We start from the raw sequence: 18161 nt of genomic DNA on the forward strand, positions 1-18161 counted from the left end.
TATCCTTTGCTGTTGTTGTTTTCGCACCGAATTTTTTTAATTCTTAGTACTTATTGTGTCGATCAATCTTTATTACTCTCGTTACTTGTTATTTATTTATTGCTTTATGAATTTCTAGTCATGTTAAAAAATGGAATTTGATATTTCATAGGTCCGTACTCTTGCTGGGTGTTCCAAAACAAAGCTTAAAAAAAAAATTCAAACAAATTAAAATATAGTATAAATACGAGTTTAATAAACAAATCAATTTCTTAATACATAGCATGTACACGTTTTTGAACTTGAAAAGTTTAAATTTTTGTTATGTTTGTAAATTAAGTAGGTATTCATCAAAAAATCGTTCTTGAAACGTTTTTGACTTACAAACTTATGTCAGGAACCCTGTTTAATTTATTTTAACAAATATTTTATTTGGTGTTTTTCTTCTTACACTTCTTTCTAAAATTCTTATGAATAGCCAAATTGCTAATAAAGATATCTGTATTATCGCAATCCTTAACTGGAACGAAAAATCTTAAGATAGAAAGCTGGACATCGGATAGCATCGAAGTCAAGAGAGATGTGAGATAGGGGTGCGTCTTGTCGCCACTACAATTTAGCATATACTCCTAAGAGGGTACAATCACGAAAGTGTTTAATCATATGGAACTGGGTGTAAAGGTGAACCCTGATAAAATCTGATATGAAAACGATAACGTATTAAGTACTAACAACCAAGAGTCTGTCTGTTGAACTACTTACGGGACCCTCTAAAGAATGAAAACAAATATAGAAAAGGCAAGTTGATTTGGGATTAAGGATAAAATTATTGAAATGCTACGTCTTCTCAGCTGTATGGTCTCGAAGCTTGGACACTAACCGAGACCTCTATGAGAAAAGTTGAGGCATTCGAGTTGTAGTCTTATAAAAGGATGCTAAAAATAAATTGGACAGAACACTTCACTGACGTAGAGGTAGTCAGAAGCTTTTACTTATAAACAAACCAAGTGAAATTAAACATCAATAATCCAAAGAAAGCTTAGGCAATTCAGTCATGTTCATCCGGATAAATATGAACGGTTTAAGATTATTGTACAAGGAAAAATCAAAGAGAGACGAACATTTGGTAGTATAGAAATTTCTTGGCTGAATTACTTGACGCAATGGATGGTTCAACAAAAGCATTAGATCCCACTTTAGAGCTGCTGTGATGATGAACGATTGCTAACGGATATGGGTATACGAAGAAAGGAGTAATACTATATACATTTGTCGCCGAGAATCAAAAAGATTACACGACATTTGAAAAATGGCAAAAAGGAGGAAAAATTCAAAAGGTGGGGTTGAGATGGAAGGTTAGTGCCCGAGTGGATCGAAGTCACGATAGCTCAAGTGGTAGATCAGCGGCGTATCAAGCCGAAGGTCGTGGGTTCAAATCCCGCTCGTGCCATTGACTTTTTTATCTCAACTAAAAACCTTAATTAATTGAATGATATTAATTGGTCAAGCGGACCACGAAAAATAGTGAATTTAATGGACTATATGCAAACTTTTTACAAAAATACAAAATTTACAGAGCTACCTAATATCTTAAATTTCTAATTTAATTTGGCATTATCATTCATCATTTAAAAACAAACATGGAAACGGTGTTGTGTTAGAACAAACAAACACCCAGGGCAATAAATATTTAAAAAAATTACATAAATATACAACATATGAGAGATAATGTCACACAATCAAAAGAAAAGTGGCACAAATCGAAAAATTATAAAAACATAATTATTTAGGTTTTTTTAAGTATTCGGGTGTGTGATGATACAGGAAAAATGACACAATTGTAGGTAGACTCTTAGCAGCACCATGTGTTACTTTTGAATTGGTGGGAACGCACTGTCACCAATCTCGAAAAGTAACATAACTTAACTCTGTGTCCAGCTTTAAAGCATCGGTGTATGAAATATATGTAAAAATGACTTTGACATCACATGGACAAACTGATTCTAAATTTGTTGACAACGAAGAAGAAGGAAACTTCCATCAATAATATGACATTTGTCAATTTTCAAATTCCATCTCTTTGGCAATTTCTCTTCAGATACACTTACATATCTGGGAAGCATGAAGGCTTTGTTTCTCAGTTGCAGATCAAAAAGTTACAGAAAATCAAAATATAGTTTAAACTGAATTACCACGATTATATTTTATGGGAAAAAAGATTGCATGTCCTTAATTGAAACTAATAACATTCCTAGTTCTTATGCTGCGATTTTACCTTCAGAGCAAAGTAGTACTAATTTTATAATTATTTTAGTTTTCAATGTTAGAAGTATCGACCACTTTTTCACTCATGAAATCTCTAGATCAAGGTATGGTCTTGAAGCAAAAGCAAATTCATATGTTACTGCCAACCTTTCGACCTATTTAAAAGTAACCATCAGGGAATATATTAATTTCCCATTATGAACAAAAATTTTAAATCAATTGTAAAAATATGATTTTCGTTATGTGAAATTAACAAAGGTCCTGATGATGACCTTAAATTAGGTCGAAAGCTTCGCAGTAACGGCTGAATTTGCTTTTCTCTTCAAGGCTATATATGTTCGTGAATTATTTTGGTTTCATTTCTTTTATTTTATTATTGTTTGTTTTTAGTTTTTCAATAATGTTGACTTAGCTTTCACATTATTTTCTAGTTTCAATGATTTTTTAATATTTTAATAACATTATTTTTAATAGTCAATAAATATTTAATATTTCAGTAATTAATTTTGTGTTTTATGTAAGTAATTAGCTCTGACTCCAGGAGGAAAGCACATTTTGGTCAAAATAATCTTAGTAAAACTTACTACCTGGATATTTATGCTCGCTTGTTAGTTTGTATGTTGTCTGCTATTATTACAAAAAAAATTAATACCCTTATAGTCATTCCCACTAGCATCGTTAGAGCAACTAATTTAAATTACTGAGAGCCAGTATTTGCAAGAAAATTGTCACAACCCAAAAAAGGGGTAGTTTTTTTATGGGCAGTACAGCTGGGGTTAAATTTTGAGTTTTCGCTTAAGTCTTGGAGAAAGGAAAGACAATATTGATTGATCATGACAGTTTTTATTGCCAAAAACCATAACGGCGTGTTCTTTATACATAAATTAAAAAAATTCAAACTTCCATTTGTCTCTCCTGTAATTTTATTTCAGCTGTGTCACTTTTCTTACGAGTGTGTGGTGTATCAAATTTATTCGCCCTCCAAATAAAGTATATAGATATATCGATTCTGGTCCGTTCAGACTCTCTATCTTTTAAGAAACTCGTTCACAAAATCTTTTAAATCACCTATTTGTACTTTTCTTAAATTAATGAACAATGAATAAATTACTCGCGTTATTAATAAAGAAAAATAGTAATTTATAAAGCAAATTTGATTAAATTATGCCCGTCCAGGCTGTTTATTGTATGTAGTACTAATAAATATCTCTTGAGTTCTTTGTTTTTTAAATAAATGGAGAATATTTATTAGCGTAAATGTTCTGAAGGCCTCGATGGCGGAATAATGTCCCTCCCCCACATATAGGGATAGGAATAAATAGTTACACCTTCTATGAATATCTTCATGTGCATCATGCCTGGGGTGTTCAACCAGATTTTGGACTCATTAGAGATCCATTCTTCGAAGTATCCTATTTTGTGGACAGGCGCACAATAAAGTTAAGGGCTTAGAGAATTCATATTGGCTCCTTTTTGGACAACATGCCTACTTTGTCATTGCCTCTATGTCCAGAATGCCCAGGAACCCTGCCCCAGGGTCAAGTCATTGGTTTCACTGACATTTGCCAGGATTCATACCTTGCATGAAGTTAAGGCTACTTGCCGGCTGACTAACAGATAAAATATTTTAATATTTTTAATATTTTCTACACAAATAACTTTTCGTGATGTTTAGTGACCGTTAGTTAATGATTCATTATCGTGCCAACGTTTCGATCTTTATTGAGATCATCTTCAGGGCCTGGGATTTTTAACCATTGTTTAAATTTTACAAATGCATTTAGGATGTGAAAAAATTACACATCTACGAACACTTTGAGTGAGTACAAATCCTTTGATTGAACCTAAAATTTTCTAGTATTTTATAAATTCATTTTTTTATTTAAAATTTTCTAGCATAGTATAAATTCATTTTGTTAATCTAAAATTTTCTAGCATGGTATAAATTTACTTTTTCATCTAAAATTTTCTAAGATTGTATAAATTAATTTTTTTTCACATCCTACATGAATTCGTAAAATTTAAACAATGTTTATAAATCCCAGGTCCTGAAGATGATCTCAATAAAGATCGAAACGTTGGCACGATAAAGAAAATGGTTTTCTAAAACCTACGTCACGCCAGACCGCATCTCACGATCTCCGAATAATAAATAACAAATACCTTCTAAAATCTACACGAATGGTCTAAAACTGATAGTTTGAGTATACAGAAGTTTTTCATATTGCAAGTCAATGGATATGGCCCATCTATATTTAAATATTTAATGAGTAATATTTAATAGATAATGTTGCAGTGTAAATTTATTTAATTGAAAATCGCCAAGTTCTATAATTTTTTCAAAAAAAAAAACGAAACAAAACTGTTCTTGCTTTCCAGCACAATATTAAAACATTATTGCGATAAACTAGTACATATTAATCTGTAAAATAACGCAGTAGCCAGAGTATTTTGCATATGAAATCATTTGAATAATTATTTATTAATACGAGGGAAAATAGGAGGGGATATAAAAAAATGATCAAATTATGCCAATTTGAATTTGTTTACATTTTCATTGTAATACAAAAATAATGAATCTGAGTAAATGTTATTGTTTCAGTTGGTCTTAATTCCCAGAGTACACCTTGAGAGATTTTTTATATATCAACTCGTCACCCAGTTTGTACGTATGTTTGTACAAATGCGTATATGTATGTGTTTTTTCCCAACTTAAAAGTTAACAAGATCGTCTACCTCTATCAAATAATTCAACATGATGGCTAAAAGTATTGGTTGAATTTTTAGAAACTGGGATCATTTAAAGATTGTAAGAAATTGAAAGTTTATAATAATGGAAGTGGTACAACCTCAATGTATTTTTTTAATAAGTATTTTATTTTCATTTAAAATAATTCATTAATTGATCAAAGTTTAGCAATTGCTAGCGGATGTGATGTTTTGAAACTACTGAAACGGAAAACATTCAATTATAATTTAGCCATTATTTGAAATATAAAACATTGCACCAATTGCCTAGACCAATTGCCTAGACACCACCACTTGACTAGACGCAATGCTAAATTTTGGAATTTTTCAGGGTGCAAACCGTTTGACTTTCTTTATAATTTGTCTTTATTTAGATAAAATATTGTTCATGGTTGATAATTTACTAAGTAATGTGTGGATTTTATATGTTAACAAATTTTATTTCGCATGAGAATTTCTTTGAAGACAGAAGAATTGATCAATGGAAGATTTATTCAATTAAATCGTGACATTTTATTTGAGAACAGCTTGTAAATTTACTTTTCATTTATGCTATTTCTAAAGTTTGTACGACATTAAAAAATATAAAATTATTTTCTACAGCTGATTATGTACAACAGAAAATGTGTGTATTTATACTTTGATAATTTTAACCATGCATATATAAATTCTGAACAGAACGCCGTAATTATTTTTTTCTTTCCGTTTTTTTTCTAAATAAAGAAATGATTTTGTAAGACAAGTAATGAAATTGAGGAGTCCAGGTGGGTACATTGTCCACACTCTTTCCCTGTTTAGAACGGCCTTTTGGTTTTTCTCCTTCTTTCACCACTTATTCCTTCTTTTACCAACCCCAAAAGTAATGGTTTGAAACATCCTAACAACGCTAAACTGTCCAACACATCCACATCATGCCTATAATATTCTGATTGTCGGGTGCAGTCTTCAAGACAACAAGCCATATATATGCAGGGTGGGCGACCAAGACCCGAGGGGTAAAATGCCTGGGTAGACTCGTACCCCATCCCTACAACAAGCCATAGAAATGGATCTAGCGTAATTTGACAACGATAAAAAACTTAAAAAAAGGAGTGGTGTGAAACATCAGAACAACACTAAATTGTCCAACACATCTACCAAATCCCTATAACGTTCCGATTATAATTTACTGACTCTTTTCTTCCATCGCAGGGATGTTATCTTATGGTTTTTATCGCAGTTTTGGTTTTGTCCAATCCAGCCCCCAGAGTCATCGCTTTAGCGTCTTCTTTCCAAGCGTCATTTTTCCCGTTTTGTTTCTGAACGTTTTTGTGCCCACTGTGAAATACCAAAATATTTTTCACAAAAGGAAGTTCCTTGGCAAAACCCCGCCTGCTGCGGCGACGCCAGAAGATTCAAATTTATAAGCTTTTTCGATTCAATTTTACTGGGAATAATTTGTAAAATATTTAGGCCCCTCAACGTAGAGAAACTTTTCAACTACTAAGTCCGGAACCTCCTTCCTTGTTATATAGCATATTATAGACCTACCATCGAACAATTCCGTTTCATGAGGTTATTTTGTCCTCATAAAAATTAGACTACTTTGAGGATCTGAGCTGTCCTGTGAATAGTTTAACTTCTGTTTCTAAGGATAGCAAAAATATGAAGTATATTATTGAGGCCATTCAAAACTCAACAGGAGAAAAAAAAGATACATAGCGGGTGAATTTTAATGGGCTGCATAAATTGTTTTTGTATCATTGTTTCCCGAAAGGTGTGTTCTTTGCAGTTGCTGTTCTATTAGACTTAGAATTTCTTTTTTGTCTGAAAATATCACATATTTGGGATTGTTATCGGTAAAAGATTTATGGGTTTTTTGAAATAGGTCTCGGAAAAAATAAAAATTTTGTTTTGAATATGTATGAGTTCTAATATATTCAGTAGCATGTACTGAACACACCCCATTTTGAATTTTGATGATATCTGGAATTGCACCAAAACATTGGTACTCGAAATAGTGATTTTTATAACGGATGACGTCGTGCTCCCGTTATGATACGTAACATTAGATTTTCAATGACGCTAGAAAATTTCTTTAGCTCCTTCAAGGAGATTTATTTGTGAAAGTAAATATTCAGTAAATGTGTGGTGTTAGTCAATGATTATTCGGAGATCGTGAGATGCGGTCTGGCGTGACGTAGGTTTTGGAAAAACATTTTCTTTATCGTGCTAACGTTTCGATCATTATTAAGATCATCTTCAGGGCCTGGGATTTATAAACATTGTTAGAAGTACGAGTAAAGTCTAGTACGAATATTTTGATTGAACCTAAAATTTTCTAGCATTGTATAAATTCATTTATTTACATCTAAAATTTGCTAGCATTGTATAAATTCATTTTTTATAATCCAAATTTTCATAGCATTGTTTAAATTCATATTTTTTTTTCCACATCCTACATTTATTTGTAAAATTCAATCAATGTTTATAAATCCCAGGGCCTGAAGATGATCTCAATAAAGATCGAAACGTTGGCACGATAAAGAAAGTGTTTTTCTAAAACCTGACCGCATCTTACGATCTCCGAATAATCTTTCAGCAAATATTTTTGTCCGTATCAAATCTGTGGTATTTTATGGAAAATAAAGGTAGGATGATTTAAAAAAAATTAATATAATTACGTTTACTAATTTTATATGTAAAAGAAAAAATATAGAGTACATATCGATTCCTGTGAATTTATTGTTTTAGAATAAAATCCCAAATTCCTCTTTAAGCTTTACTAACCCAAACCTGACTTTCGACATAACACACATGCGCCTCGCGGACGTAATTTCATCATTTGATCATTTTTCCGCGTTTTAATTATTTCTCCCGGGCCTTACTTCTAAATCGTCCGTGCGTCCGGAATAACAGACCCATAGTTAGGAAAGGCAACAATAGCGGAAAAAATAATAAAGAAGACCTAGTCGGCTGGCTGGTAAGAGGATGTTGTGCCACTTTCACTTCCGTTAGGACCTGTTTTGAGACGGAGTGTTATGCAATGCTCCATCTCATCGGCCAGCCCTAGGGTCGCATTACGTTGCCGGATCGCCGGGATCTTTGTCTAGTAAACTTGGCCTTAATGGCCCTTCCATGATTGGTCAATTTAATCATCTACCTGATTATGAAGAAAATAGATCAGTAACAGGTGACAGGCTTTTCCTGTCATATTTCGCCAATCCGTCTTTCTAAAGTCAAAAAAGTTATTTTCTTTCTGCTGTCGAGAGTTTTTAATGACCTTTCTCAATAGACTGGAGTTTGCGAATGTGATTGCACTTTCCTGTGCCGACTATCAGGCCTTTGCCCTCTCTGAATAGCGAGACTATTGTGTAATAAAACGAACGGAATGTCCGCTTCTCTTATCTCTGATAGACGACAGGGGAAAACCGATGTCGACCCGGGCTTTACGAACTTTACCGTTAAATAACTTGGACAAATTGATTATCAAGATGGTCATCATAGCAGGCTCTGTCCAATATCCTTTTTACATCCTCTATAGAAGCCTTAAAACATACGGAATCTAACATATAATTTTATAATTAAAACGGAAAAACTCACTTCCTTCGCCGGGTTTTCTTATTAATACGTATTACATATATCCGTTTCACCACGACTTTAAAACTTTAAAAAATAATTTAAAACATTAAGAAATATGAATATATATTCAGAATTTTGAAATATATGATTTTGAAACAAGATCAATCGTAGATGGAAGATAATCTTGTCAAAAAATCTCTAGTTACATTATTCATTATTATAATTAAATTATTGTGTCAGAGGTTGTACAAGATTGGAGACTCTTGTTCATGATTCATTTCCTGATATTTTTTTAAAACTATAAATAAGGAAAAGAAATCTGAATCAATCTAGAAATTAAATCATAAAGTACAGAGATGACTCCAAAACTAGTAAAGGAACCTGGACAAGCATATTTTGTGCAAGATCACATTTTGAGCAATCACGACTTTGTATCCCTCAATAGAACTTCAATGGCTTCTTTGTTTAATATAGGATAATTCCTTTGTTTTCTAATTTTAAATGGTTAACAATACGTCAAACCAATTTCCACTCAATACATTACACATAACCCTTGTTATGCAGGGAACGGACTCGTACAAATTGCCGAATTTCGTCAATACTGCTAAGAATTAATTAAGGTAATTAATAATTACCTTTAGGTAAGTAATAATAATTAAGGTATAACTAAAAGTTGAGATAAAAAAGTGTCACGAGCGGGATTCGAACCCACGATCTTCGGCTAGATACGCCGCTGCTCTACCACTTGATCCCCTCGGACACTAACTTCCCATCTCAAACCCACCTTTTGAATTTTCCCTCCTTTTTGCCATTTTTCATTAATTGAAAGATATTAATTGGTCAAGCGGACCACGAAAACTAGTGAATTTAACTGCTAAGAATCTTTACAATATCTATTGTGAAAAAGAAATTTAAATTCCATTGGAACGCACATCTTCAAATAAGTTACAATGAAAAAAAAAAAAGTTTTCATAACATTAAGCTTTGGCACGTAAAGATCCAACTTCCAACAAGCGTGGAAAGCTTCCAAAATCGGGAGAAACATAATAGTCTCACAACACCAGAGGTCATAAAAGAGTTTTGGGTGACAATTCACTAGAGTAAAATTCCAAATATAGTCCCAGAACCAATATTTGGATTAAAAGATCAATAATAAGTTGAAATTAAAGTAAGATTCATAATCAATAGTGTTACAGTGGTTGGCGAATTTGGAGTGAGTCTATAAAAGAAATTCGAAACAATTTAATAAAATCTTAATTATGCCCATTTGTAGACATTAATATTGTTTTGCACTGATTATGATATTAACATAGGTTGAAAGATTGGGAGATTGAATTAGTTGCTTTTCATGCAGACCCATATCAATCTCATAACGCTTTCAGACAAAATATAAGTTGAAATCGATTCGTGGTTAAAGAACCCGAATCAAAACTAGCAAACACATTGATACGAGTAAACTAGTTAAACTCGGGGAATGAGAGGTCACTGGCATCTGAAAAAACACCTACCCAAAATGGGTCTCCTCAATGGTGAACTGTTTCGTACGTTATGCCAAGAGGAGGAATAAACTTTCACTCATGTTTGCTTCGAAGTTGAAGTAACCTCTCACTGGAGAAAATCATATATACTCCAGGGTGCCAAGTAGAGCCAGAAAAAAGAATCGCAGCAGTAAGGGTCAATAAACATCTTTTTCTTCCTAAAAGAGGAATAGCGTCAATTGAACTGAATAAGGAAACTAAAAAAACAACATATCTATTATTATTATACTATATTTTTGATTATTTTGTGCATGTACTGGTTTTAATGTATTACACTCGTAAAAGTACGGATATTTATCTTCATTGAAAAGATGCAGAAATGACCTTTTATTAATACTAACTTGTAATAATAATAACAATAATAACTTGTTATAATCAATATCTTGTAATATCAAAAATATCATTTCCATTCGTGCATAAATTAAGAAACAATTTTATTTAATTTGTAAGCGTTAATGTTCTACCGTTCGAAAGGGAAGAGTTACGAAGATTTTCTTTTGTATGCTGTCCAGCCTTGTAGTTCCTTAAGTTTATTTGATACCTAGAGTAATTAGGTATCATCTGTTTTCAGTTGCCATTAACATCAAGAGATTGGGTGGTTTGCTCTTAGATGAATAATCAAATTTGATTATGGCCAATTATAACACCTTCCAAAATTCGACGATGTGTGTTCAAAGTAAGGAACTTGTTTAAATTAGAAGTTTTATGCTTTGAGTTCTAATGAGTTATTAATGTGGTATGCATTTGAAAGTTGCAGTGTAAGCGTGCGTTTATGGTTGTGGATATTTTGGCAAAACTATGGGGCAAGGTTTATGTTTCAGATATTATTTTTCAACATTACCTGTTAAATTTATTATACATTATTTTCCTAGTATCATGTTATTCATGTCCAAAATGATAAACATGTACTTAAAATCAAAAAACCGGTCACTCGTATTTTGTTGTTTATTTCTAACTACATGTATTTTTATCATTATATTAATTACAACATACTTATTTTATTAATTATTTGGAGGTAATGAGATGCGATCTGTTGTGACGAAGGTTTTAGAAAAACATTTTCTTTATCGTGCCAACGTTTCAATCTCTATTGAGATCATCGTCAGGGCCTGGGATTAATTAAATTGTTTGAATTTTACAAATACATATAGGATGTGGAAGATATGAATTTATATAATGCCAGACCTTTTTAGATTAAAAAAATGAATTTATACAATGCTAGAAAATTTTCTTTTTTATTTAAAAAAAATGAATTTATACAATGCTAGAAATAAAAAAACATGTCAACAATTTTTTCTAGCACTGTATAAATTCATTTTTTTTAATCTAAAATTTTCTAGCATTGTATAAATTGATTTTTTTCACATTCTACATGTATTTGTAAAATTTAAGCAATGTTTGTCAATCCCAGACGCTGAAGATGATCTCAATAAAGATCGAAACGTTGGCACGATAAAGAAAATATTTTTCTAAAACCTACGTCACACCAGACCGCATCTCCCGACCTCCAAGTAATCATTAAGTAACGGACACTAAACACCACACATACATATTTTAATGTAAACCAAATAAAACGAAATCACAAATTCATTAGAGCATAAAAATGTTTTAATTAATGATGGTTCGAAAGAATATTCACCAAAACACTGGAAAATCATTTAGTAATAGAATAAATTTATCTCAATTTATTACTTGGTTTTGCTGTTAATAACGCATTAAGAAAAAATTAAATTTTAGTGTATCACTAAACGTTTTTCCATAACATATAAATACATCATAAATACATATTTGTTAATTAAATCTCTTCAATTCCTGATCTCGTTTGATTTGGTTTACATTAAAATACTTATGTTGTAATTAATATAAAATAAAAATATATGTAGTTTGAAATAAACAACAGAATACTTCGATGTCCGGTTTTGTTGTTTTACTTTAAATATATATACACACACATATACATATATATACATACATATATATATACATATATATACACACACAAACACACACATTGCAGCATACTTTGAGTNTATATAAATAACTGCACTACCAGCTCATTTTACTGAGTACGTGAAGGATTTTCGCTTAACATAACTTGATCAATTTTAATTAACAAGGAAAATTCAATGAACATGCCTGAAATCTAAGAAAAGTTTGGATAGATAACAATTTTCACTTCCGATCAGTAAATTTTAAAATCGATTATGTTCTTTAAATTTTATTTTGTGATATATTTTGATGACGGAATAAAAGGAATAATAAAAATGAACCTGAAAAAACAAATTGATTATAATACTTCATACAATTGTCAATAAAGTACGGCTTTTAAATTGCGAATGTAAAATCATATTAGGTAATCTTTTAAATCATTTCAGGATATAATCTCCAAAATCACGACAGTGCTTCTTTTACAAGGGAACTTACTTTAATGTAGTTATTTTAATATTTTAATTTTTTTTGAAAACAGATCAATGATTATATCCTAAATACAGAATGTATTTGAAATGTATGTTATATAGTCAAAAGAAGGTTGGTTTGGACGTTCGGTGGTCAAATGATAACAATCCTTTTTCAGATGATAAAATTTAACGATTGTGATTTTTTTTAAATTGAATAAACTCAGTATGAAGAGCTCTGACCATGAGTTTCATTAAAACTAAATCACAATGATCATTGCTTCCGCAGTTCCGGAACCCAGTTCGTTACCTATCACCGTACTTTCATTTCCTTGTTTTAACTCCCACTCCTGTTTAAATTTGTCCACGGCTGTCAACGATTTGTAGTTCAATGTTTTTTTTTTAAATTATTAGTTTTTCGATTTCATTTCCTAGTATATTTACATAAATCTAAACAAGGTTATGTTTTGTGAATGTTTTTAAATATGTATTATCAATATTGTATTACATTTATTTTGTATGTCGGGTCAAATTATAATTTTTCTCTACAGTATGTGGTGTTTTAATGATTTACTTTTTTTTTAATGTTGAACAGTGGAAAGAAATTTTTTGTATTATTTCGGAGGTGTGCGGCAGTCTTATACATTTACCATCGTCTTCTCAAGCCTTGTTTATTTAAATCTTATATTCAAAATGACCGTCATGATCGCGAAATTTTGCCCAGACAACAATGTTAACTAGGTACCAGAGATAACTCGTGAAGCAAAACGTACTAAACCCCAAGGCTGTCTTTAATGTAGCTTTGCAGGATTACCTGGCGACTGTAAACTCAGTGTGATAAGTTAACATTACAAGCAGGACGTAGTTTTTTGTGAAACCGGCTTCACGATTGTTACCAAATTAAACTTTCCCTCCGACTAAATCCATACGCAACCCACTCGCCTGGTATAAGACGTTTTTGTAAAACACTCCAAACTTAGTTTTACAATTAAATTGTAGGTAATTGGAGCTTACATCACTTTCAAACTTTTTTGTTTTTATTTATTTCAAATCATTATTATTTTTTGTAGGGAGATAAACGAGAACTCCAAATTTTATATCATTGCCATTTTTTGAAGAACTCCTATGATTAAGACGATATCGAAGTGGCTATACCGGATGCTACACATTCACAAAGGATAAATGCCAATGTTTCTGGTTATTCTTGACAGAGTCTGCATGCTTCTGCCTCGGCTTTGAGCCATCTTCCTTTAAGTGGTGGTTAAGAGGGCCGAGGCCGGTACAGAGGCCTACAATTTCCTCAAATTGCCTGCTGAAAGAGAGGAATTCCTACGGCTTCCTTTTTGAGAGCTTTATTAATCTCAGAGCTTATGATTTAACTCGGTGCTTTCGAGCAGTGCTTAAGTTCGTCTTTCTCGAGCCATATAGCCTGCTCCATATTAGCACACTCTCCGGTATGCTTAGTTGTTGTTTCGGTCACAAATGTGAGAGGGCTTCCATTTTTTTGGCTAGTTGAGCCGCCTGTTCATTTCTTTCTGTATCTTCACTTCCTGGAACCCACCTCAATGTAAACTTCTAAGGCCATTGGCAAATTTAGGTATTCGCAGACTAGTTTAGAGCTTAAACATACCCTGAAAATTGCAATTTTTTTTTACAAAAGTAGACACTATCCTCGGTGTCCCTTAGTGCACCTTTCTTGGCTAGCTCAGCGGTGTAAGTGTTTCACTTTCCTATAAGGTACGTGAGGACTTTTCTGGTTTCTATTGACAGATTCGGCAGAGGCTCTGACATGCTCATCTTCTTCAGGGGTAATTAAGAGAGCAGTCCTAGTATAGGGGCATATAGTTTTTTTCAAACATGCCGGCTGAGAGAGAGAGAGAGAGAGAGAGAGAGAGAGAGAGAGAGAGAGAGAGAGAGAGAGAGAGAGAGAGAGAGAGAAAGAGAGGAACACATTCTCCGCCATACATTTTGAAGGAATCTTTTGGCTTAAAGATTTACTCAAAACATGTAAATTATCCTATGAGAGCATAAAATAAAAACTCCAATACATTCCATTATTTATTATGGATTTATTCATTACATTCCATAATTTTCAAAACAAGATGACAAAAATTATCGCCTGGGTTATTGTCAGTACCTTTTAACAAATTTTACTCTCATGCCTGTGCTTTTGTCAGGCGCTAAATTTTTTTAACAAGCCATTTTTTCCAGCTCCAACGTTAGCACAATTACCTAGCTCCCATGGGGTGAAAGGGCAGTACCTTTTTTTTGGCTTGTTCATTTGTTTGCTTTACCACATTGCGTCTTGTTTTCCTAGGGCATGAATATTGGAAGAATAGTTTGGAGCTAAACGTTACTTACTATATACCTTTTATAGCTGCCTGGATGTCCGAAAGTATGTGGATTCGTGCACCCTTCATTTTCTTCATTAATCAACAGCTGTGCACAGAGTTGGATTGCGTCGACCTTAGTTTGGAATATATTTGGAATCAGTACAAGGACTTTTGATAGAGTGCAATTTGTCCCATTTAACACTACACCTACGCCCAGGTCCATCATTGATCTATACAGCTAAATTGATTTTTGAATCAACTGTACAAATATGGAGTCATATTTCAGTTTATATAGACCCTGATGACCTTAAAATAGGTCGAAAGCGGAGCAGTAACTAATAAATTTGCTTTTTCATCCAGTCTATACCGTGATCCAGGTTATTCGTTATGGCACTTAGCCTATAGAAAACAAAACTTACGCGTAAAATTACACCAAGTCATTAAAATTGTCTTATTTATCAAAATATATTTTTTCAAATCCAATAACGGAACATTTATTAAAAATGAATCTATCTTAGAAAAAATGTGAATCTCAGGAGGTCTGTGCTAATCAAATGCGTAAAAAGTAAGAAATTTTTCAGAAATAATGTTGCAGTTGTGAATTAAAAAAGCAGAAATAGTGACAAAAATGTTTTATTATCAAGCAAAACTTTGCTTGATAACAAGAAAACATCTTGAATAACCAGATTTTCAAGTCCGTTTATTTCCAAATAACATTAATAAACAGGAACTTCACTGATGAACAAAAGCCAACCCCTTCACAATCGCACCCCATAAATTTTCTATAACATAGACCTGTAAAGGTGTTGGCCAGTTAAGCACGCGCTTAATTATACTTGACAACGGTCATCAGTCTCCTGGAAGAAAGTTTTTGTACACATTCACCTTTTGGCACAAAAGGAGTCAGACTAATTACTATTTTAAAGTTAATCTTTTTTACTTTGTTATTACTGATTACAGAGAAAAACCCGCCGTCTAATGAATTAAATCGTTTAAAAAGTCGTTAAATCTATGTTTTTCTCGTTTAACAATTGACTGTTGCAATTTTTGCTTGTGTTTTATTGCGTTTTTCCAAGATACACTATTTTTTCATACCTTCGTAAATCTGCTGAACCTACTGACCATCTCTTCTGAGTGCACATAAAATAGAGAGGTCTAACTGTTATTCAATCGATCATTCTGTCCTAATAATAATAATTGTATCATAATATAATATAAATTTATTAGTTTTTAAAGAAACAATCATATAAAGTGGGCCGTAAAATTGTCAATTTTCCAAATTTTTTGTGTGTCGTAAATAAGTTTTTTTTAGATTGTAAAATCAAAGTGTTATCTTTATAACTGACCAACTAAAAACCATAACTATTGTCAAAATTTACAAACCGCCTGGAATAATGTGAATTTTGAACAAACCTATTGACAAAATTCTTTACCCACTTTTTTGAATCATTATTGCTACTGAACAGATTTATGAAATAGCAAGCATACATCGAATTATTTGGAGTGCCAGAAAAAGTTCTAGTGAAAGGTATGATAATCTCAATCAATCTTGGTTAAACTACTTATTTACTTTTCTTCTTGAAAGCAGAGAAAATCAAACAGTTTTTCTGTCATGTCTAAACGGTATTCTTCTCTTTTTTTAACGAGGGTATTTCAATTACGAGATTATATGAAACCTCGGGGTGCCGATGTTTTTGAAAAAAGTATGTCCGGTTCGAATACAGGGCCGCTGGATTCGAACCCGGGACCTTTACCTTACAGTGATGAGCACCGTGTCAACGCCAAAACCATTGCGGCCACCGACACCTCTATTATTCTTCTCTTTAAAACAGGTGAAATATTTTTCTAAGAAAGAAAGTGACTTAAGAATTCCCTGATCAATTCTTAACGCGTATGCATCACCTTGAGATGTTATTGTCCTTTCATTTGATTGTTGAAGAAGTTTACCCTTTTATGGATACAAATCAGAAATAACAAACGTTAGTTTGCAAAGCACGCTGAAAATCAATCTTTATGACAAACAATAATTATTTTATTTACTCAATCATCACTGGACTCCCTTCTTTTGGTTAGAAAAATTAACGATTTTTTCAAAATATTTGTATACTTCAAGATATTCAAGATATTTGTAATAGCACTTAACGATTTTGCAAAACAGTCTGTAATGATCAGCTGGTAATTCTTATGGCAATGATTTTCAGGGTTTGAACTTGTGAAAATTAAAATAAAACAACTAATCCTTTTGGTACTAAAAGGAATGAAGAATTTTTTTGGTTTTAAAATTGTTAAAAAATTCCAAATCCAAGCGAAACCTTTAGGTTATGGTTAAAAGGAATCTGAATCTTTACGACCATAAGCATCTCGAAAAAAGTGGGTTTATTGTGCCATCTTCGTTATTATCTAGAGCTCTTCGTTAAGCTTGGGCTTTTTATCAGATCCTAAAGTTTTGTTAAGGGCCCCTGTGTGTATCCTTCTGGACTTAGCTCTTTCACTCGCGTAAAGAGAAGCATAGGCCAGCATAGGCCTTCGCACCAGCAGAGGATAAGTTTCGCTGTTTAAGCTTTTTTTTGACAATATCTGCTCAGGATTGTTTCTGCTGCTCCTGCAATGATGGATCTACGTATTAGGCAATTTGGTAAGCCAGAAAAGCGTTCAGGACTGATAGCTGTCCTCATCGAACTTTCCTTGGAGAATTCATCGGCCTCCTCGTTGCCCCTCTGATTTGTGAGCAGTGGTAGCCAAATAAGAAACCAGTAACAAAGCAATTCCTGATGTAATTACATCCGGTGATATTTTTATTTTTGAAACTTCTTGTTACGTCTGTATGTGCTATACAATTTCAATCGATATATTTATTACAAGTAATCGACGCATAGGTTGCAATATTGTATTGATGATTCATAATTGCTATTCCTTTTTTTTTTTTACTTCATTTATTTGTATCTACAACTGTACATGTATTATATACAACCAGCAGATTGGGTAATTTGTGTTTGTGGCATTACGGGCGTTATACAGAAAGCTACGCATTGGCAGTCGCTCTGGATTAATGAAATGATATTAATCAATAGAAATGATAAATGGTGGAGTGAGTGTGGTATTCAATCCTTTTTTTAAAAAGATAGTTCCTATTCACAGTAAGTTGTTTTGCAACGATCCAGATTTCGAGCCTTTTAGCTCATCATCAGGTAGAAGGACTTCTACAACCACGTCTCTCGACATGAATTGCCAAAGTGAACCAGCTGATACCTCCGCCGGCGCGACGTTCCAATTAGCAGCTGATTTTTTTAATGGCGCTCAATTTGAACGTGCGAAACGCGGAAATTATAACACAAATAAAT

General features: G+C 32.6%; 1 protein-coding gene across 1 annotated transcript in view; it reads right to left on the reverse strand.

The window, feature by feature from the left end:
* The window catches only part of LOC106663856 (acetylcholine receptor subunit alpha-like 1), a 272550-nt gene that overhangs the window by 97923 nt on the left and 156466 nt on the right, over positions 1-18161 (reverse strand). The window lies entirely within an intron of this gene.

The sequence above is a fragment of the Cimex lectularius genome, unplaced genomic scaffold, assembly GCF_000648675.2.
Source record: "Cimex lectularius strain Harlan isolate CLEC.00 unplaced genomic scaffold, Clec_2.1 scaffold7, whole genome shotgun sequence".
Taxonomy (NCBI): domain Eukaryota; kingdom Metazoa; phylum Arthropoda; class Insecta; order Hemiptera; family Cimicidae; genus Cimex; species Cimex lectularius.